Below are 22592 nucleotides of genomic sequence, written 5' to 3'. Positions count from 1 at the left end.
TTTCACCGAAGGGGATATGTATATAGCAAATAAACACTTGAAAAATATGTTCAACATCTCTAAACCATTGAGGAATTGTGAATCACAACTATAATGAGATATTAATACACACCTATTAGAACAGCCAAAATATTAAAATCAATAATACCAAGTACTGGTGAAGTAGTGGAGAAACTGAATTTCTCATACATTGCTGATGATAATGTAAGATGGTGTGGCCACCAAGAAAATAGTTTGGCAGATTCCTGGCAGTACTTAACATATGACCTAACAATTGTTCCCCTGGACATTTAACCCAGAGAAATGAAAATTTATGTTCCCACAAAACCTGCATATGAAAGTTCATAGCAGTTTTATTTGTAATATTCTTAAATTTAAACAACCAATATTTCTCAGTAGGTGAATGGTTTAAACAAATTGGTATATCTAAACATTGAAATACTACTCAGCAATAAAAAAGAAAGAACTTTTCCTACATAACAACTTGGATGGTTATCAACAGTATCTTGAAGTAAAGCAATCTCAAAAGGTCACACAATATATGATTCCATTTATATAACATTCTTGAAATGACTAAGTTAAAGAGATAGAAAACAGATTAGTAGTTGCCAGTGGTTAGGGATGATAGGGTAGGGGAAGGAGAGGGTGTACTTATAAAAGTGTAGTCCAGAGCATTCTCTGTGGTGATGGAATAATTCTGTATCTTTATTACAGCTGTGGTTATACAAATGTACAAATGTGATAAAACACAGAATTATATACACATGTTATTCTAATGTCAATTTCCTGGTGTTTACATGTACTATGTTTATGTTAAATGTAATTAAATGGGGAATCTAGGGGAAGAGGATATGAGACCTCTCTATACTACTTTTGAAACTTCAAATAAATTATTTCAAACTAAGATTTTTTTTAAAAGTTCACAACATAACAATAAAAGTTTAATTCTATTTTAAATTTATATAAACCAATAACTTAGCCTCTAAAGCAATAATACATTAAAAAAACAACCTCAAGCCCAGAGGGCTTCTCTAGTGAATTCTAGCAAAAATCCAAGGAACAAATAATATCAATTTCACTCAAACTTTTACAGAGAATATTAAAAGAAGAAACATTGTCTGTCTCATGTTATGAGATGAGCAAAACGTTAATAACAAATCCCACAAAGATATTAGTGGAAATTAAGTTTGGGGACAATGTATTAATAAACATGAATGGAGAAATCCTAAATAATGTATTAGCAAACTAAACCAGCAATATGTAAGTCAGGTAATACATTGTGACTAAAATCCAAGCATTACAAATTGATAGCTGGTCCTCTTCATTTCTGCTCTTCCTTCTTTTTTCCCTCTAAGGCTTAGAGCATGTGCTATCTTCTACACCACCACCAGGGTACTTTCTAGATTTCTATTCAGTTTGTTAGTATGTATTTTCTTTTGTGTGTTCAGCATAGAAATTAGGAAAGCTTTCACAGAAAATTGGATAAAACCTATGATGTGAACAAAACAGAAATAGGGCTAATGATGGATCATAGTGAAGATAGATGTGTGAATTTAATGGATGCACAAACTGGATCAGAGTGATGGGCTTTCTTTTTTTTTATCTTGGTAACCCTCACACTTGCCACTGGCAATGCCTGACTCAAGGCAGGTAGGTACTCAACAAAACTGCAGCCTGAACTGCCTAAGGCAGGACTGGATAAATGATCATGCATTCCATCAGAATCATATGGGAGATGTGTTAATCAATTCTTATAATTAGTTGGAAAGAGATTAAGATAGCAGAATAAAGAAAGCAAATGAATATGAGAGGGATGATTTTCAAACTGACCTATAAGGTAATGTTTGCATTTATAATTTGCATTTAAAATCTATTTCTCGTTAGAGTTTTAGATTTTATACAACCGATGGTTCAGACATTTGCATATTTTAACTTAAATTTATATCTACTATATCTCTTTTCAAAAACAGCCTTAAGCAATTTACAACTCAAGAAATGAGTAATAAAAGTAATAAAATGGAGGTTACAAAATTAGAACTGAGATGAAAATGGAGATAAACAATCTTTAAAGATGATCATGATTGACTAGTAAGAGATTAAAAACAGCAGCATGAGAGGTGAGAGTACCTCCTCCTAAAACCATATGTAATATGAAAATATAATTAATAAACTAATCCTGAAAGAGCAATAGGAAAGAAGGCTGCACCAGACTGCAGACACCTGGAGAAAAAAACAGACCTCACAGAACAGGGTAAAGTACCAAAGCTGTGACCCAGCAGGACCCAAGCCCTTCCCCACCCCAGCTCACTGGTGGGAGGAAGAGGAACAGAGTGGGGAGGGAGTGGAAGCCTGGGACTGCTCAACACCTAGCCCTGGAGTTCTGCTCTGGGAGCATGAACCTACATTGCATGGTGCTCTGGAAAGCAAAGACAGGCAGAATACCTGGAGAGACTGAGAGTCCAGCTGCTTATGAAAAACAGGGATCCATATCCAGCTTCTCTTGGTGGATAGGCTGGGAGACTTCCTTCCAGTGAGAAGGCTGCAAAAGGAGCAAGGATTGAACATAGCTTAATGCTCAGGAGAAAGGACAGGTAGACAAAATTGTCTAGGTGCACTCTGCCCAGCAGGTTGGGAACTTTCAGGATCTTCAAGCGCTCCATCCTCCTGGCTGGCCATGAAGCTCCAAGGTCCCCCACTGTGATACACAGCCTGCTGCGCCTTCTTCCCTGCAAGTCCCCACCTGGCCCACAAACCAGCAACTGCAGCCCTGGCATCAGGCCAGCCAGAGGGAAGCCCTTCCTACAGCAGCTAGAAATGCAAAGCATGGAGGCTTTTACACCTGTGTGTTCAGCTCACTGGTTCTGGCAATGGAGACAGACATAGCAGCTGGGAAGCAGGAAACAGCTCTTTCTTCCCACCAGGCACCAACACCAATCCCCTGCAACCTCTGACATCACTCTAGGGGCTGAGCAGCTCCAGAGAGTGGAGCTTCTGGGCACTAAAAGATGCCACATACAAATATAAAACATCAAAGGAATGTGATTCAAACAAAAATCCCAAACACCAGAAAAAGGGCAGGTGAGGCTGAACTCAATCTTCCTGTAAGAGATTTCAAAATAAAAATCATAAACATGCCCCTGGAGGTACAGATAAATATTCAAGAACTCACAAACGAACTTTGGACAGAGATCCAATCTTTAAGGAACACAATGGAGGGTTTTAAAAGCAGGTTGGATATGGTGGAGGACACAATAAATGAAATAGAAATTAGAGAAGAGGAATACAAAGAAGGTGAGGCACAGAAAGAAAAAAAGATCTCTAAGAATGAAAAAATATTGAGAAAACTGTGTGACCAATCCAAATGGAACAATATTTGTATTATAGGGGTACCAGAAAAATAAGAGAGAGAAAAAGGGATAGAAAGTGTCTTGGAGGAGGTAATTGCTGAAAACTTCCCAAATCTGGGGAAGGAGACAGTCTTTCAGGTCTTGGAGGTGCATAGATTTCCCCACACAAGGGACCCAAGGAAGACAACAGCAAGACATACAATAATTAAAATGGTAAAGATCAAAGATAAGGACAGACCATTAAAAGCAGCCAGAGAGAGAAAAAAGATCACATTCAAAGGAAAACCCATCAGGATATCATCAGACTTCTCAGCGGAAACCTTACAGGCCAGAAGGGAGTGGCATGATATACTTAATGCAATGATGTAAAAGGGCCATGAATCAAGAATACTCTATCCAGCAAGATTATCATTTAAATTTGAAGGAGGGATTAAACAATTTCCAGATAATCAAAAGCTGAGAGAATTTATCTCCCACAAACCATCTCTACAGTGTATTTAGGAGGGACTGCCATAGATGGAAGTGTTCCTAAGGCTAAATAGCTGTTTTATTTACTAGAGGTAATAAAACCACAGTAAAGAAAGTAGAACATAATGATAGCAAAAACAAACAAACAAATAAATAAATGAAACAGCTAGAAAAAAGAAAAGAAAGTAGAACAGATAATTATTAAGCAAATCCAAAATTAAATAAAATGCACCCAAAGTCAGTCAAGGGGTAGACAAGGAGTACAGAATATGATACCTAATATATAAAGAATGGAGGAGGAAGAAAAAGGAGAAAAAGAAAAGAACCTTTAGATTATGTTTGTAATAGCATGTTAAGTGAGTTAAGTTAGACTCTAAGATAGTAAGGAAGTTACCCTTGAACCTTTGCTAACCATGAATCTAAAGCCTGCAATAGCAATACATACATACATATCTATAATCACCCTAAATGGAAATGTGTAGAATGCACCAATCAAAAGACATAGAGTCACTGAATGGATAAAAAAAAAACAAGATCTATCTATATGCTGCCTATAAGAGACTCACTTCAAACCCAAAGACATACACAGACTAAAAGTGAAGGGATGGAAAAAGATATTTCATGCAACTAATAGGGAGAAAAAAGCAGGAATTGCAGTACTTGTATCAGACAAAATAGACTTCAAAACAAAGAAAGTCAAGAGACAAAGAAGGGCATTACATAATGATAAAGGGTTCAATCCAATAAGAGGATTTAACCAATATAAATATCTATGCACCCAACACAGGAGCACCTACATATGTGAAACAAATACTAACAGAATTAAAGGGGGAAATAAAATGAAAAACATTCATTTTAGAGACTTCAACACACCACTCACTCCAAAGGATGGATCAACCAGACAGAAAATAAGTAAGAACACAAAGGTGCTGAACCACACACTAGAACAGATGAACCTAACAGATATCTAAGGAGCACCCCATCCAAAATCAACAGGATACATATTCTTCCCAAGCGTACATGGAACATTTTCAAGAATAGATCATATACTAGTCCACCAAAAGAGCTTCAGTAAATTAAAAAAGATTGAAATTGTACCAACCAGCTTCTCAGACCACAAAGGTATAAAACTAGAAATAAAGTATGTAAAGAAAACAAAAAAGCCCACAAACACATGGAGGCTTAACAACATGCTTCTAAATATCCAATGGATCAATGACCAAATAAAACACAGATCAAGCAATATATGGAGACAAATGACAACAATAATTCAATACTGCAAAATCTGTGGAATATATTGAAGGCCATGCAGAGATGGAAGTATATTGCAATACAGGGCTACCTCAGGAAAGAACAACAATCCCATATGAACAGTTGAAACTCACAATTAATGAAACTAGAAAAGGAAGAACAAACGAGGCCCAAAGTCAGTAGAAGGAGGGAAATAATAAAGATTAGAGCATAAATTAATAAAATTGAGAATGAAACAATAGAAAGAATCAATGAAAGCAGGAGCTGATTCTTCAAGAAAATAAACAAAATAAATAAACCCTAGCCAGACTTGTCAAGAAAAAAAGACAATATACATATATAAACAGAATAAAAAATGAGAAAGGAAAAACCACTATGGACACCACAGAAATACAAAAATTATTAGAGAATACTATGAAAAATTATATGCCAACAAACTGGATAACCTAGAAGAAATGGACAAGTTTCTAGAAAAATAAAACCTTCCAAGGCTGACCCAGAAATAAATGGAAAATCTGAACAGATCAATTACTAGCAATGAAATTTCTTCTTAAAGTTTTCCAAGCAGTAGAAGAGGAGGGAATACTTCCATACTCATTCCATTAGGCCAGCTTCACTCTAATACCAAAACCAGACAAAGACAACACAAAAAAAGAAAATTACAGACCAATATCCCTGATGAACATAGATGCAAAAATACTCAACAAAATATTAGCAAACTGAATTCAAAAATACATCAAAAAGATCATCCATCATGATCAAGTATAATTTATGCCAGAGATACAAGGATGGTACAACATTCAAAAATCCATTAACATCATCTTCCACATCAACAAAAAGAAGGAAAAAAACCACATGATCATCTCCATAGGCACTGAAAAAGCATTCAACAGAATTCAATATCCATTCATGATAAAAACTCTCAACAAAATGGGTATACAGGGCAAGTACCTCAACATAATAAAGGCCATATATGACAAACCCAGAACCAGCATCATACTTAACAGCAAGAAGCTGAAAACCTTTCCTTTAAGATTGGGAACAAAAGAAGCATGCCCACTCTCCCCAGTTTTATTCAACATAGTTCTGGAGGTCCTAGCCATGGCAATAAAAAAACACAGAGAAATAAAAGGCATCCAGATTGGCATGGAAGAAATTAAACTGTCCATGTTTGCAGAAAACACAATATTGTACATAAAAAACCCTAAAGAATCCACTCCAAAAGTACTAGATCTAATATCTGAATTCAGCAAAGTTGCAGGATATAAAATTAGTACACAGAAATCTGTTGCATTCCTATATACTAATTATGAACTAGGAGAAAGAGAAATCAGGAAAACAATTCCATTCACAATTGCATCAAAAAGAATAAAATACCTAGTAATAAACCTAACCAAGGAAGTGAAAGACCTATACCCTGAAAACTACAAGACACTCATAAGAGAATTTTAAGAAGATGCCCATAAAAGGAAAGGCATCATGTGCTCATGGATAGGAAGGATTAATATTGTCAAAATGGCCATCCTGCCAAAAGCAATCTACAAATTCAGTGCAATCCCTATCAAAATACCAACAGCATTCTTCAGCAAACTAGAGCAAATAGTTCTAAAATTCATATGGAACCACAAAGATCTTGAATAGCCAAAGAAATCCTGAGAAGGAAGAATAAAGCTGGGAGGATTGCACTCCCCAACTTCAAGCTCTACTACAAAGCCACAGTAATCAAGACAATTTGGTACTGGAACAAGAACAAACCCATAGACCAATGCAACAGACTAGAGAGCCCAGATGTAAACCCAACCATACATGGTTAATTAATATACAATAAAGGAGCCATGGGCATACAATGGGGAAATGACAACCTCTTCAACTTCTGGTGTTGGCAAAACTGGTCAGTTACATGCAGTTACATACAGAAAAGTAAACTCAAAATGGATCAAAGGCCTGAATGAAATCATGAAACCATAAAACTCGTAGATGACAACATAGACAAAAATCTCTTGAATATAAACATGAGCAACTTTTTCCTGAACACATCTCCTCGAGCAAGGGAAACAAAATAAAAATGAACACATGGTAGTATATCAAACTAAAAAGCTTCTGTACAGCAAAGGAACCAAATCAACAGAACAAAAAAGCATCCTACAGTATGGGAGAATATATTTGTAAATGACATATCCAACAAGGGCTCAACATCCAAAATATATAAAGACTCACATAACTCAACAACCAAAAAGCAAATAACCTGATTTAAAAATGGGCACAGGGTATGAACAGATAATTCTCCAAAGAAGAAATTCAGATGGCCAACAGGCACATGAAAAGATGCTCCACATGGCTAATTATCAGGGAAATGCAAATAAAACCCACAATGAGCTATCACCTTACACCAGTTAGGATGGCCAGTATCAAAAAGACTAAGAACAACAAATGCTGGTGAGGATGCAGGGAAAGGGAAACCCTTCTACACTGCTGGTGGAAATGTAAACTAGTTCAACCATTGTCGAAAGCAAGATCGAGGTTCGTCAAAAAACTAAAAATAGAAATACCATTTGACCCAGGAATTCCACTCCTAGGAATTTACCCAAAGAATGTAATTTCTCAGATTCAAAAAGACGTATGCATCCCTATGTTTTTTGCAGCCCTATTTACAATAGCCAAGATATGGGAGCAACCTAAGTGTCCATCAGTAGATGAATGGGTAAAGAAGATGTGGCACAAATACACAATGGAATACTATTCACCCTTAAGATAGAAACAAATCCTACCATTTGCAACAACATGGATGGAGCTAGAGGATATTATACTCAGTGAAATTAGTCAGGCAGAGAAAGACAAGTACCAAATGATTTCCCTCATTTGTGGAGTATAACAATGAGCAAAACTGAAGGAACTGTTTGGCAGGAAAATAGATTTGAGCAGGGTGGAAAGAGAGAAAGGCCATTAAATCCACTAAAAATCCCAAAGTTAATCAATTAAAGCTCAAAAAGCCAGGAGCAATTTGGCCGGGAATGTTTGAATATTCCTCAGATAAAGGATGGTTCCTCAGCATAGCTCATGTCTTTATTGTGTTAATCATGCATACCCAGTTTATTTTTTAACTTTACCTATATGCTGTTTTTTCTCCTGGCCCTAATCAAGTAGTTTGTAACCTAGCAACAAATCTAGCATGCCGGCCCCAGTGTAAACAACATAGTAAAAGGCAGGAAGAATTCCATTTTAAAGATTGTATTTTAATATCCAGGAAGTTAAAAATGTAAGATTCTTAACTTACTCTTTAGGAAACAGAGAATAACTCAGCCCACCTTGGGTGCTAGGCAGACAGCCTTGTTTCACATGCTCCAGGACCAAGGCTCTAGAGAAATCAGAGCCAGAAGTTCCTTGTGTTAAGTTAATTCTAAGTATTCAAAGACCACTTAACAGGTCTGAACCCCAAGGCCTTAGTCACATTGATGTCAGGCTTCTTGTTTGCAGAGTCGAAGAATGAACTTAGCAAACACCCAAGGTAAGAGAGCCAGGGAGAGGCTTTTATTTAGAGATACAGTGAAAGAACAGAGCTCCTGGTTCATGCCAGGAGTGGACAAAAGAGCCCAGGGTGGTGCATTGTCTAGGGGATTTATAGGCTGTTGAGGATTTTTGGGAACTGAGGGCTTAGGGTGTGGAGTTGTACCACCTTCCCTGCCCCTAAAGTGGGCTGGGTTGTTGTCTATTTGCTAGGGCTGTTTACAGTGAAGTCACGGGCTGTCACGGGCTATGCTGAGATACCTGTCTTTATTTGCAGAACACTCAAACATTCCAGGCCAAGTTGCTCCTGGCCTTTTGAGCTTTGACTGATCTCTCTGAAGATGTCTATATTCCTAGTCTGGTATCTTTACCCTAGAGAATTAGTGTGACCTTGACTTTGCATAATGCTTAGCACAGAGCTTCGATAGGGACTTCTTTGCACATTGTTACATTGCTCTGACTGTAAATATCCTGCCTTGCTTTTTCTGGAAGCCCTCACCCTACTCTGACTACACCCACTGTGTCTGTCTCAACATTCCTGAAGAATCCTTAAATGGGGAACCCCTAATTTTTCGGGGCACTCCCCTCTCTGAGGTCACCCACACTTTGTAAGTGTGTAACCTTTTAATCTTAAACTTTCTCTTTCCAAACCTCTCAGGGCACCTTTCCTTGTGGAGGTGGCCTGTATTTTTTTCTCTCTTTAAGTAACTTTAAATAAAAGTTTTACTCTGCTTCACTACTGTGTCTCTGCCCTTCAATTCTTTGTTGTGGTGGGAACCAGGACCGAGGAAAATACACAATGATCCCCCAACAAAATAAAACAGCAACAGACTCACAGACTTCAAGAAGGGACTAGAAGTTATGAAAGGGGAGGGGTTGGGAAGGGTGGGTGGAGAGGGAGGGAGAAGGGGATTGAGGGGTATTATGATTGGCATGCATGGTGTGGTGGGGATCATGGGAAAGACAGTGTAGCACAGAGAAGAGAAGTAGTGACTCTGTGGCATCTTACTACACTGATGGGCAGTGACTGCAATGGAGTATGGGGGGCACTTGATAATATGGTTGAATGTAATAACACATTGTTTTTTCATGTGAAACCTTCATAAGAGTGTATATCAATAATTCTATAACAAAAAAACAGACGATCATGATTGAGCATGACCTACACTCTAGTACAGGCAGCCAGGGAATGTTAACTTATTTGCTTCATTTGTATCCTTAAGGGCTTTAGTTAAGTATTAATATAATCAGCCTTTTTCCACCATTTCTTTTTCTTGGGTAGCTGAAGGATCTTTCTGAGTTTGTTTTTCAAAGTAACCTTTAAGATTGCCCTAACTAGACTACTTTAAATATGTATTCTGCCATTTAATTCTCAAGGACATTCCCTAAGGCAATTGGCCACACTGTCACTCATTTCAGACTTGAATCTGTTCATCTTGCAACGTAGAAGGCTGTTCTTCACAGACTTAAACATATCAGAAACTTGCATTCTTTCATCTTCTCTCCTCTTTGTTCTTTCCATTCACTGTAGTTATACACCATAAAGCCAGAATGGCAGTGCAGTGTACTAAAGGTCTTCATTAAAATGTTAATGAATATAAAGGATGAGTGAGCTTTATATATGTAAAGTACATCACATATAGCTAAAAGTGTAAACACTCAAGAATTGAAAGTAAGTAGGTCACAGTGATGGTAGGTTCAGGAGGAAGAGGAGAATGAATGTTAGGAGAAGTAATATTCTTTTTCTCACTCAAGATTGCTTCTGGTGTAGGGAGAATGGAAGTTCCTCACCTGATCCTAATCTACTCACTGTGTACATGCAAGGATGTAATACTCAGCCTACTGTGCAGGCTCATACGTGTACACCTGTTGGGAATAAGCCATTATTGTCTGTGTTGCTATAAAAGGAGTTCTGCCTGGAGCAAGGAGCATAGAGAAGAGAGCAAGAGAGCAGGAGAGGGGAGAGCAGGGGCTGGAGGCGAGGGCAGAGCCTAGAGAGGAGACAGAGCCTGGGGCAGAGGCTGAGCCAGAGGTGGATGGGATTTAGCAGTTTACCTGCTGCCATTTGAATAAATCTTAATATAAGCCCCCTTTTACCCTCAAGATTCCATTGTCATTATTCTGTCTCACCGGATCCAGAGTGAACTTGCCTGGGGCTGAAACCCTCAGGCAAGACACAGCCTTTGTTAGAATTGGTCTCATATACCACTGACACAGGGAATTATGATGTGTAGAAGACATAGGATACCAAAACCAACTCAAAATACTGTGACATATCCTTTTCTCAAAAATTTCAGACTTTTGGAAATAAAGGTCTAAATAAAATCTTACCTTTTTATACTCTGCCCTGCTGGAACATATTGAATGCTTAGAGGAATTTAGTGTACTTGCCTAACCAAGACAAGTTTTCCTCTGTGACTTGCTGGCTGAAAATCTTCTAGGACAGTTGCTGTGAAACAGTATGGACAGTCTGTCCCTGAAAGCACTTCCCTCTGGCAATTGGAAGTATCCCTCTTCCAAAAGCACACTCACATGGTCTGACTGGCTATTTAAAGCAGTCCCTGGGACTAAGTTCCTCATGCTGCTTTGGAATGTTTAAATTCTGATCAGAGCTACGTGTTTTCTCTTGACCCACTTTCTCTGGTTCTTGGACCTGCAGTCCCATGGATCATCTCTTGGTTCCCTCTGAGTCTTTGAGCATGATCTTCTATCTAAAAGGCTCTTCTATCTTCACCTAGTAACAACCTAGTTACTAAGTTATATGTAGTAACTTACTCATCATTTGGATCTAAGCTTAATGTACTCTCTTCAGAGAGTCTTCTTTTACCACCAAGTATAAATTAAAATATAAACTGTAAGACCCAATGGCCTTATTCCGGTCTGCGCTTCTCCCTCAGTGAGGAGATGAAGGCCACGGCAGATCAATGCAACAAGCAAGAGATTTATTATTCCAGCTAGCTGGGGTCCAAGTGTCTGCCCGGCACAGCGGGTTTCAACAAGGACCCCGAGCACTCAAAGCCAAGGGTTTATATAGCATTTTCAAAGCACTTAACTCATAGTAATTTCCCACAGCTATACATTATTCTTGCAAGACATACATCCTGGGGTTAGGCAGAAGCAAGAGAAGACCACTCCTCAATTGTCAGGGCGGTTCCACAGGATAAGCTTGGTATGTAGGATTAACTGACCAAGGCTAGCTGACCAAGGGTCACCACTGCCTGATTCTGGTGCTCATGATTGATTAACTTGTTTTTCAAAGCCTTACCCAGTTCCAGTTTTTCTTTCTAAGTCACACACACTCAGAAAATGGCTTCTATGCCCTTAAGATGGCTACACTTATGCTAACCTATTTCCATTCTTACACACGCCTCTTCTTCTTGTATCGATTTCAATCATGAAACTAGGGGTCATGTGTTTGGTCAACACTCTGATAGTTCTGTCTCAACACCATGATTTGCACAGTGCTAATGCGTTCTTTGATAAAGGTAACTAGGTGGTTTAGGATGCAGGGGCCAAAAGTTAGAATTAATATTAAGATTATTAGTGGCCCTACTAGAGTAGAGATGAGGGTAGTGAACCATGGCGAGGAGTTGAACCAGTACTCAAACCACCCTTGGTTTTGTTCTCTTTCTCTTTTCCTTTTAGCTAACCCTTCTCTAACTTCGGCCATGGAGTCTTTTACTACTCCTGAATGATCTACGTAGAAGCAACATTGTTCTTTAAGGGCAGCGCACAGTCTGCCTTGTTGGAGGAATAACATGTCTAACCCTCTTCTATTTTGTAAGACTACTTCTGATAAAGAAGTTAAAGAGTCTTGCAGGGTGGATATGGATTTCTCTATTTCTTCTAAGTTTGCATCTATGGCTTCTCTGAGACTGTGGTAATGCTGGTTCAGGAGAACTAATGAGGATGCTCCTGTGGCTGCCTCCGCTGCTCCTAGGCCAAGGCCTAGTAAGAGGGAGATAGTCAGACTCACGGATTCTCGTTTGACTCGGGGCGAAGACTGGCTTAGTTGGGACAGGACTTGGTCATAAGGATGGTAAATAAGGCGGGGTATTAATTGTACTAGAACACAAAAGTCAGACGTTTCGCTTAACTTCTGGGAATGAACACATGGAGTGACTCCAGTTTGGCAGGCCCACCACCCATTAGATGGGGGAATATAATAAGTTGGGGTGGTGCTTATTACTTCTGTCTTGTTGCAGAGGGAGGTGTAAGTTTTAGGAACTTTCCCAATGCAGGTTCCTTGCCCACTTACAGAGGATAAAGTGAGTCTTGGTCCTTTCTGCTGCCATCTACACTGGGAGGGGTCAGAAGACTGGTTGAGAGCATTAACAAATGCTATACCTTCATAGTAAGGGGGAGCAACATCATAGCATAACCAGCAGGAGCGAGTTAGCTCAGGACAGGAATTGTTGACAACTTGGAAAGCACCTCTGATTAGACTAAGAAGCCGGGATGGCTGGCTTTCCACAGCGGGGGCTGGTGTCCAAACTGGGCTCAGGCTCTGGGGAAGGGACTTAGGGGGCTGTGTCACTTTGAGGGGCTGTCTAGGGGTTTTGGGTGCTTTGGGTTTCAATAATTTATTTGGACCTAAGGCTATCTCGACTATTGGCTCAACTTTTAATTTGACTCGGATAAGGGTTCCAAAAGGAGGGGTCTGATAAAGATATAGGCCCCAGGTTAACCCTGTCTGCCATTGGGTGTCTTTTTTCCCTTGTTCTGTGAACTGGAGCCTGAGCAGATTACAGTCTGGGCTGTACCTAGTTCGGGTGCACGGTTTAACAAATGAGAGAGTGATGAGCTGGGGAGTTACTTGCCACTTCCACACCCCATCATTGGTGGTAACACAACTCCAGCGTGCACAGTATCAGGACTCGGCCCCTCCACACTGCTGCTTCTCTGGCCCTGTTCAAAACCCTGGGCACGCATGAAACCCATTTTGACTCACAGAGACTCGGTGCTGCTTTTCTCGCCAGTCTCCCCCTCCCATTCCATCCGGACAGAACTGAGGGGCGCAGGGAAGAGGGGGGCCTGAATGCTGACTCCTGCCCTTTCCGCCTCTCTTTTCTAAGTCTGCTACTCTATCTAGGTTAAAGTACAGGTTAGGGAACCACGTGCCTAAGGGGGTTGTGTGGGAAGTGCGATTGTATATTTCATGAGTCTCCCAGTTCTCTATTTCCCAGGTGAGCTGATAGGGGACATGGGGGTTAGGGTCGCTGAGTGCAATAGGGGAAAGGCACAATATATATAATATGAGCGGCACAGTCTTAGCTTTTGTGAATTGTCTTTGTCCAGCTGACATGGTCATCTTGGAATAGAGTTTTTGGGAATGGTGCATGGGTCAGCTGAATGGCGCTGGTGTCTCCAGACATGCATCTGGTCACTTTAGGGGTCTTCTGGTGATTTTAAGCCAGAGAGGATTCTCAGTAGACTGGGCTCTCCACGCGAGATGGTTATTAGCTGTCTTGGCTGAGATAACAGGTTTCACATGAGATGCGCGAATCCAGGCGGCAATCCTGTCGACTGCTGTTGGGGTGGTCAGCAACACTAAGTAGGGTCCTTTCCACCGTGGCTCGAGGGTCTGTGCTTGGTGCTGCCTTACAAACACAAAGTCTCCAACTTGGAACGGGTGGGCTGCTTCTGGAGTGCCGGGCTCATAGACTGCTTTTAGTTGGGTCCACACTTCTCTTTGGACTGCCTGGAGAGCTTTCAACCTATTATATAAATCACGGTTGTCAGTCTGGGTAATGGGGAGGGGGTCATGCAGGCAAGTAAGCGGGGTGGGGGAGCCATACAAGATTTCAAAGGGACTTAGATTGAGATGAGTAGGGGTGTTCAGAGCTCAGAACAAAGCCAGGGGAAGGAGCACCACCCAGTTTGAGCCAGTCTCTATGGTCAATTTAGTTAAGGTCTCTTTTAGGTTTCGATTCATCCTTTCTACTTGCCCTGAACTCTGGGGTCTGTACATGCAATGTAATTTCCAATCGGTCCCCAAATACTTAGCAACTCCCTGACTTACCCGGGCGATGAAAGCGGGTCCGTTGTCAGATCCTATTACCTTAGGTATCCCGAACCAAGGAAATATTTCTTCTAATATTTTCTTTATTACTACTGCAGCTGTTTCCTGCCTTGTTGGAAAGGCTTCGACCCATCCTGAAAAGGTATCTACAAACACTAGGAGATACTTAAATTTATACTTCCCTGGTTTAATTTCAGTAAAGTCTATTTCCCAAAACTGTCCAGGCCGGTTCCCCCTTGCCTGTTTTCTAGTTCATTTCTTCTTCCCAGGTGTGTTTGTTTCTTGATAAGGAACGCACGGCTTAACTACAGATTCAGCTATCTGCTGCAGGTTAGGCACATACCACCCAGAGTTTAAAACAGTCTGAGTAAGTTTGTGCGCTCCTAAGTGTGTCCACTGGTGCATCTGTTTGATTATGGCTTTGGCAGTTGCTTGGGGCAAGATTATTTTTCTATCTTGGGTGCACCAAGCTCTTTTCTGTTCATCAAAATAGTGAGTACGGTCTTTGGAGATTAGTTCTAAATCTGCTGGGCTATATTTGTAGGGTGGCAGGCTTGGCTCAGGCTGGGTTTCAGAGAGGAAGATTTCTACAGTCTTTGCAGCCACTTCTCGGGCAGCTTGATCAGCCATATTATTGCCTACGGTGATGTAGGACTTCCTGTGTTGGTGAGCGGGGCAATGAATTATACTTACTTTGGCTGGTTTGTGCAGAGCTTCTAAGAGCCATGATTTCTGGCTTGTTTTTTATTTCTCTTCCTTTGGAGGTGAGGAGTCCTCTTTGTTGGTAAATGGCTCCATGCACATGTGCCATCGCAAAAGCATACCTGCTATCTGTATAGATGTTAATTTTCTTTCCGGACCCCAGTTCTAGCGCTCTCGTAAGAGCAATGAGCTCAGCTTTCTGTGCTGAGGTTCCCTTGGGGAGGGTCTGAGCCCACACTATTTTTTTCTCCATCTACTACAGCCACTCCTGCCTTACGCTTTCCTTGGTCTAGGTAGCTGCCTCCATCTGTGAACCAGGTGGCTTCAGTGTCTGGTAAAGGCAGGTCAGTCAAGTCTTTACGCCACCCATGGGCTTTGGCTAATACTTGCTGACAGTCATGCACTGGGGGTCTGGCAGCAAAGTGGCCGGATTGAGACTGGTCGGCGGAGAGAATGTCACCCGGTCGGAGTTGAGCAACAGGGCTTGGTAGTGAGTTATCCGAGCATTTGTAAGCCACTGATGCAGGGGCTGCTGGATTATGCTTTCTAGCACGTGCAGAGCAGTCATGGTTAGATTTTGCCCTAGGGTCAATTTGTCCGCATCTTTGACTAGTACTGCTGCTGCCACGATTATTTTCAAGCATGCAGACCAGCCGGCGGCTACTGGATCTAGTTTTTTAGACAGGTATGCTCTGGGTCGTTTCCACGGTCTGAGCTTCTGAGTTAGCACCCCTTTGGCTATCCCCCGTTCTCTGCCACGAACAGGTGGAAGGGTTTTGTCACACCGGGGAGTCCCAGAGCTGGGGCGGACATCAATGCCAGCTTAATGGTATCAAATGCCTTCTGTTCTTCCTCTCCCCAAGAGAACGATCCAGCTTTGGTGAGAGGGTAAAGGGGGGGCTGCCATCTCTGCAAACCCGGGGATCCATAGCCTGCAAAATCTTGCAGCCCCCAGGAATTCTCTGACTTGCTTAGGAGTCTCAGGCGGGGGGATATGGAGAACAGTCTCTTTCCTTGCGTCTGACAGCCACCTCTTCCCTTCTCGTAACACATAGCCCAGGTAGCTTACCTGTCATTTGCAGATTTGTGCTTTCTTGGCTGATGCCCGATATCCTAGAGTTCCTAATTCTGCCAGAAGTTTCTCTGTCCCTTTCAGGCTATCTTCTCTCATTTCGGCTGCAAGCAGAAGATCATCAACATATTGCAGCAAGGTTACCTGGGGGTTAGCTTCTTGATATAGCGCCAGGTCTTGGTTCATCGAAGAGGGTGGGGGAATTTTTTAATCCTTGCAGGAGCTGGGTCCACATGAGTTGCCCTGTCACTCCTCCGTCTGGGTCTCTCCATTCAAAGGCGAAAAGCTCTTGACTCTTCGGTGCAAGTTGGAGGCAGAAGAAGGCATCTTTTAAATCTAAAACAGTATACCAGCCTCGGAGAGGTGGCAAGGAACTTAAAAGATTATAAGGATTAGGAACCGTGGGATGAATGTCCATTACCTGCTTGTTAACTTCTCGCAGGTCTTGGACTGGACGGTATTCATTTGTGCCTGGCTTCCTGACAGGAAGAAGGGGGGGTGTTCCAGGCAGATTGACATCTGCACAATATCCCCAACTGGAGGAATCAGGTGATATGGGGCCGGATTCCCTCTATGGCTTCTCTCGGCATAGGGTACTGGCGAACGGCTACAGGGGTGGCTTGTGGTTTTAGTTCGACATAGACGGGCAGCCTATGTTTAGCCTTCCCGATTCCTGCCATCTCTGCCCATGCCTGAGGGAACTTTCTTAGCCACAGGTTGAGATCTCCCGAGCCTGGGTTCTCTTTTTTGAATTCAAAGAGTCTATACTCATCTTCTAACATCACAGTCAGTATCTGGATGGGGTCCTCTGAGGGCCTTTTAAGCTGTGGCCCCTCTGGCAGGAAATGGATCTGGGCTTTCATTTTTGTGAGCAAGTCTCTTCCCAATAAAGGATATGGGCAATCCGAGATCACGAGGAAAGTGTGAGACACTAATCCTGTTCCCAGGTCTACCATCCGTGCAGTGGTCCAAGAGTACAATTTATTTCCCGTGGCTCCCTGGACCCATGATTTCTGATTTGAGAGCCATCCATCAGCTTGTTGCAATACTGAGTGCGATGCCCTGGTGTCTACTAAGAATTGAGTAGGTTTCCCCTCCACAGTTAGGGTTACCCTAGGTTCGGGAAGGGGCTTCGAACCCCGTCCCCCCTAATCACTGCCTTCGTGCATGGTCAGAATTTTAGGGTAGGCAACGGTTTTTCCCACTGCTGAGGTTTCTTTCTCTTGTTTGGGCATTCTCTGGCCCAATGTCCCTTCTCTTTACAGTACGTGCACTGATCTTTATCTAGCTGTTGTCTCCTGCCGCCTGGCCCTGGCTTAGGTTCTCTGGTCTCTCTCACAACAGTGGTGAGGATTTTATGGAGGTTGCGTTCTTGCCGTCTTTCTTTCCTCAGCTCTCTTTCCTTAGTCTCTTGCAGCTTCCTACCTTGTTTTTCCTCTTCAGTCTCTCTATTATGATACACTTTCTCTGTCACCTGTACTATGTCTCGCAGGGTTTTGTCCTGCAGTCCTTCTAGCCTCTGCAATTTCCTCCTAATGTCTCTACTAGATTGATCTATAAAAGCTACAATAACTGTGGCTTTATGTTCCTCACTGACTGGATTATATGGAGTGTACTGCCGAAAAGCCTCTATGAGTCTTTCTACAAATGCTGAGGGGGATTCATTGGGTCCTTGAAGGACTCCCCTTACCTTAGCCAAATTGGTGGGGTGCCTTGCCGCTCCCCTGAGACCTGCCATCAGAGCCTGGCAGAAGACTTTCAGGTTCTCCTTACCTTCCGGGGTGTTGAAGTCTCAATCAGGTCTGGTTAGGGGGAACCCCTCCTCGATAATGGCTGGGTTCTGAGTGGGTCACCCATCGGCCCCTGGTACATTCTTCCGGGCCTCTAGGAGGATCCGGTCTTTTTCTTCCGTGGTAAACAGGACCTGTAACAACTGGTTGCAGTCATCCCAAGTGGGCTGATGGGTGAAAAGTAAAGATTCAATCAGATTGATCAACCCTCTGGGATTTTCTGAAAAAGGGGGATTTTGGGCCTTCCAGTTGTATAGGTCTGAGGAAGAAAAAGGCCAATACTGTAGGAGTTTCTGGCCATCCTCAGAGGGTGGGCCGAGGGCTCGAAGGGGAAGTGTCACAGCGGCTCCTGGTGAGGGGGCCCAGCAGCTCCTTGGCCCTCCGGCTGGGCCAACATTCTGCCCTCTGCTGGCCTGAGGGGTTGGAGGAGGTGGGGGAATGATGGGAATGGGAGGGACAGGAGGAACGGGAGAGGGGGGGGAAGGAATAGGGACCGGGGGGCAGCAGGTTGTGGGGGAGCAGTAGGAGGGTATGGAGGGGGAGAATCGAGGAGGAGGAGATCTGCATCGGGGGGTGAAGGCAGAACTTTCTTAGGTTCTTTTGGGTCTTTGTGGAGCTAAAAAACCTGTGAAGATGGGTGGGGTAAGAAGGGCTGAACCCAAGAGGGGGGTTCTGTGACTAAGCTTTCCCAAACAAGAATATAAGGAGTCTGGTCTTGGCGTGCACAGAATCCGGTATCAAAAACTTTCTTCTTGACTGCCTGTATAAGGGGTAGAGAGAAAGATCCCCCGGGAGGCCAGCCAACCTGAAAGGCCAGCCAATTGGCTGAGGCCAGAGTATTCCATTTATCCTTTTTAACAAGAACAGACATATTATTTGCTCTACTCTTTATGTCCTCCCAGTGTCTTAAAGTCAAGTCTAAAGGAGTCGTCTGTGTCTGTCCCATTTCTTCTGTCAGTAACAAAACTAGGATAAACACAATAGCTAACAAACAGGCGCCTACAGAAAAGAATCTACTGCAGCCGCGGAGGCAAAACTGACACTGAGTTGAGGGCCTGTTGGACTGCAGCGGCAGCCGACTTTCCTCACAGATGAGGACCTCGTCCTCCAGATGGGGGCAAGGGACGTCTCCCAAGACCCTTGGCCGGTGACCTGCCAGCGCGTCCGCCTAAGTCAATGCCGACCCAGATACAGGTTGGAGCTCCTACAGGCTTTATACAGGTTTCAGGTTTGTTTGCAAACAAAAACACTGGGTGTGCTCATCATCCTGCAAGGCACTTTCTGATTAAACACAGAACGTTCTTACAGGTTTGACAAGAGACACACGGATACAAACACAGTATTACCTGGCCAGGGCAAGCCTCTGATCCTTGGCTTGTCGTTCCTCCGGGAGGGGGGGGGGCATGCGATCCCAGACGAGCCCCCAAATGTAAGACCCAATGGCCTTATTCCGGTCTGCACCTCCCCCTCAGTGAGGAGACGAAGGCCACGGCAGATCAATGCAACAAGCAAGAGGTTTATTATTCCAGCTAGCTGGGGTCCAAGTGTCTGCCTGGCACAGCAGGTTTCAACAAGGACCCCGAGCACTCAAAGCCAAGGGTTTATATAGCATTTTCAAAGCACTTAACTCATAGTAATTTTCCACAGCTATACATTATTCTTGCAAGATATACATCCTGGGGTTAGGCAGGAGCAAGATAAGACCACTCCTCAATTGTCGGGGCGGTTCCGCACAATAAGCTTGGTATGTAGGATTAACTGACCAAGGCTAGCTGACCAAGGGTCACCGCTTCCTGATTCTGGTGCTCATGATTGATTAACTTGTTTTTCAAAGCCTTACCCAGTTCCAGTTTTTCTTTCTAAGTCACACACACTCAGAAAATGGCTTCTAGGCCCTTAAGATGGCTATGCTTATGCTAACCTACTTCCATTCTTACAAAACCAAACTAGTGTTTTGTTTCACTTAATAAAAATTTTAATCAATCATTTATTTATTTTAGTTGCTTGATGATTGTCTCATCTAGACTGTAAGCTCCATAAGGCTTGAGAGCATTTTAATCTTATCTTCTATTTCCTGTTTTAGTACTGTGACTAACAGTAAACACTGTTGAATAGATGGATGGATGAACAAATAAGAAAAACTGAATGTAGCAAATTATTAGGGTATTTAACCAGGACACAGACTTTCACTTGCTTATTGGTTTGTGGACATTTATCTAGGACTGCTAGCATTCCTAGTAGTGGAATGTAATTTCCAAAGCTTAGGTTTTTCATTGACCACAAATACCCAACCCACTGTTTTCACATTTTCTGAAAGCGCCTGTGCTCTGGCAGAATAAAACTCCCTCTCCCTCCAGCAGCTACTCAGATTTCAGGGTTTCCAAACTTGTTGCAGCCTACCTCTCTCTTCTTGCAGTCTGTTTCTTTGCCATGTTGATCAACTGATGCTGGTGCCAGGTCCAAGGCTCCAGGTTGTTGTTTTTGCTCTCAAACTCTAACTCTCACTGTTTATGCCTCAGAGAGCATGCTATTTGGGCTAAGGCTGCTGACAGCATAAATACCGAACTGTTGCCTACTTGGGTTAGGCATTGTGTAATTCAAGTAGTCTGGATATAGAAATGTTTCCAAACGCAACTCTGCCAGTGTGTAGCTTGAAGGCAAATGACACCACTACTCTTTTTTTTTTAATGGTTGTCGTTTCAACCATTAAAAAAAGGAAGTGTGCTTTTTATTAAGCTATTACATTATCCCATAGCAGTATTACCTGAAATGATAATGAATAAGCAAATATTTGACAAAATTTAAAGCTTTTTTTTCAACAAGAGAGTTGGAAGAGATAATTAATAATGTCCCTTAAATTCCTAACACTTTATAATACCAAAATAGTTTTTGTAGTACCCATGAGCGACTATCTTTTCTTGAGATAAATATTATTTTCATATCTGTTCATGAGGTTACCCTCCACTACCACAATGAGAAACATAAGTATATGTCACCAAGGCTACTTACAGCATCAATTATTTTTCCCAAACTATGCAAGCCTGAGTCTGGCATCACTATTTTTACTTTGTAACTTCAACATGCCAATCCTATAGCCTTGCTTGTGATTTAATATGAGCCCTTTGAACTGCCTTTATTTATTTATTTTGAGTTCTCAGCCAGACTTGTTACTAGTATAAATGTCTACTGTGCTCATTCTTCCATCCATGCAACTCTGCCCTTTTCTTGGCTGGATGCCCTCTTCTCCTTTTCTCTACTTGGTGAACTCCTCCGCAGATTCCTCATTTCAAGCCTGGCACTACATATCCTCGATCATTTTGATTTTTGCTATTCTTACTTAGGATTCTTAACATGAGACCTATATACAGTAGGCCTTGAGATTCTCATACTTCCCTGGAGGGTGGGGAAGGACTGTATTGTGAAAGAGGCAGATTCCTTGGCCCCACTGTTCCCTCTAACTCAGTAAGTCTGGTGCAAGGCTTGGGAATCTGCATTTCATACAAGCATCCCAGGTGATCTGACAAAAACTGTAGCCCATGCTTTAAGCAGTACTGAGAATGTCAGGGGATTTGTAAACCTCCAGACGATGTTTATAATATCTTGTTTCTATATTTGTATTTGTATTTCCCTGAGGGGAGGTTTCATAACTTTCAACAGATTATTAAAGGAGTCTGTGATAAAAATCACTTTTGTAAAAGCAATACATTATAATGTTAAATATTTACCATGAGGATATATTTGTCCTTATTGAATGAAATATACCTTCTTCCCTATTTGACAATAGAACATGAACTCAGGAATATCAATCTCCCTTTTATAAAGAAGTCAGTTTTGAGTAATGGTAAACTATAGGTAGTCCTTATAGAAAATAAGAAAAACAGGAAAATGTAAATGAGAAGGAAAACATTAATCCACAACCTCACACAGCAACTATTAATGTTGTTATATTTTCTTTAAAATATTATTATCAAGAGTCTAACATATGTATTTTACTCTGTAAAGCCCTGTTAGATATACCAAAAAAAGACAAATTTTTCAGTTGATTAAGGGCAGTAGACACACACACACATACACACAAACCCGGATTGATTGAACACTTTAAGTTCTGGAATACCAGACATTTAATATAAAGTAGGTAGTACATATGTATAAAGCTGGAGGAAATGGTGGTTCCCCATTTCCACCTGCCATGCTCATTTTAGCAGGAAAAATACAAAATTAGTAGCTGGAAAAATCTGGACCCTCTCCATCACTTCCTATTTGTAATAATTCTAGATAAGTCATTTAATATTTCTGGGCTTCTGATGATGCTTGATCTCTTATAAGGATAATGGGACATAATCTTTCTGAAGATAAGACACAGAACTGTATGATACTCTGACATCCCATGTGGATATATAGATACACATATATAGATATATAGATAGATAGTTATA

At 41.8% G+C, this 22592-nt stretch overlaps 2 long non-coding RNA genes across 3 annotated transcripts in view; both read right to left on the bottom strand.

Annotated features, from left to right (window-relative positions):
* The window catches only part of LOC118966982 (uncharacterized), a 39004-nt gene extending 27797 nt beyond the window's left edge, over positions 1-11207 (bottom strand). For both annotated transcript variants that reach the window (XR_012132330.1, XR_005053735.2), the window contains exons 1-2: positions 10962-11207; positions 2443-2539 (exon numbers count right to left, since the gene is read on the bottom strand). This is a non-coding gene — a long non-coding RNA (uncharacterized lncRNA). The remainder of the gene's footprint in view (positions 1-2442; positions 2540-10961) is intronic.
* A 317-nt stretch (positions 11208-11524) lies between these two features.
* LOC140849924 (uncharacterized) lies at positions 11525-20687 on the bottom strand. The gene is made up of 3 exons (XR_012132329.1): positions 20557-20687; positions 18140-18323; positions 11525-14287 (listed from the first exon to the last, which is right to left on the bottom strand). It is a non-coding gene; the product is annotated as an uncharacterized lncRNA (long non-coding RNA).
* Positions 20688-22592: the final 1905 nt, after the last annotated feature.

The sequence above is a fragment of the Manis javanica genome, chromosome 6, assembly GCF_040802235.1.
Source record: "Manis javanica isolate MJ-LG chromosome 6, MJ_LKY, whole genome shotgun sequence".
Classification (NCBI taxonomy): domain Eukaryota; kingdom Metazoa; phylum Chordata; class Mammalia; order Pholidota; family Manidae; genus Manis; species Manis javanica.
The sequence above is the reverse complement of the archived record's forward strand: the minus strand, read 5'-3'. Positions and strand labels throughout refer to the sequence as shown.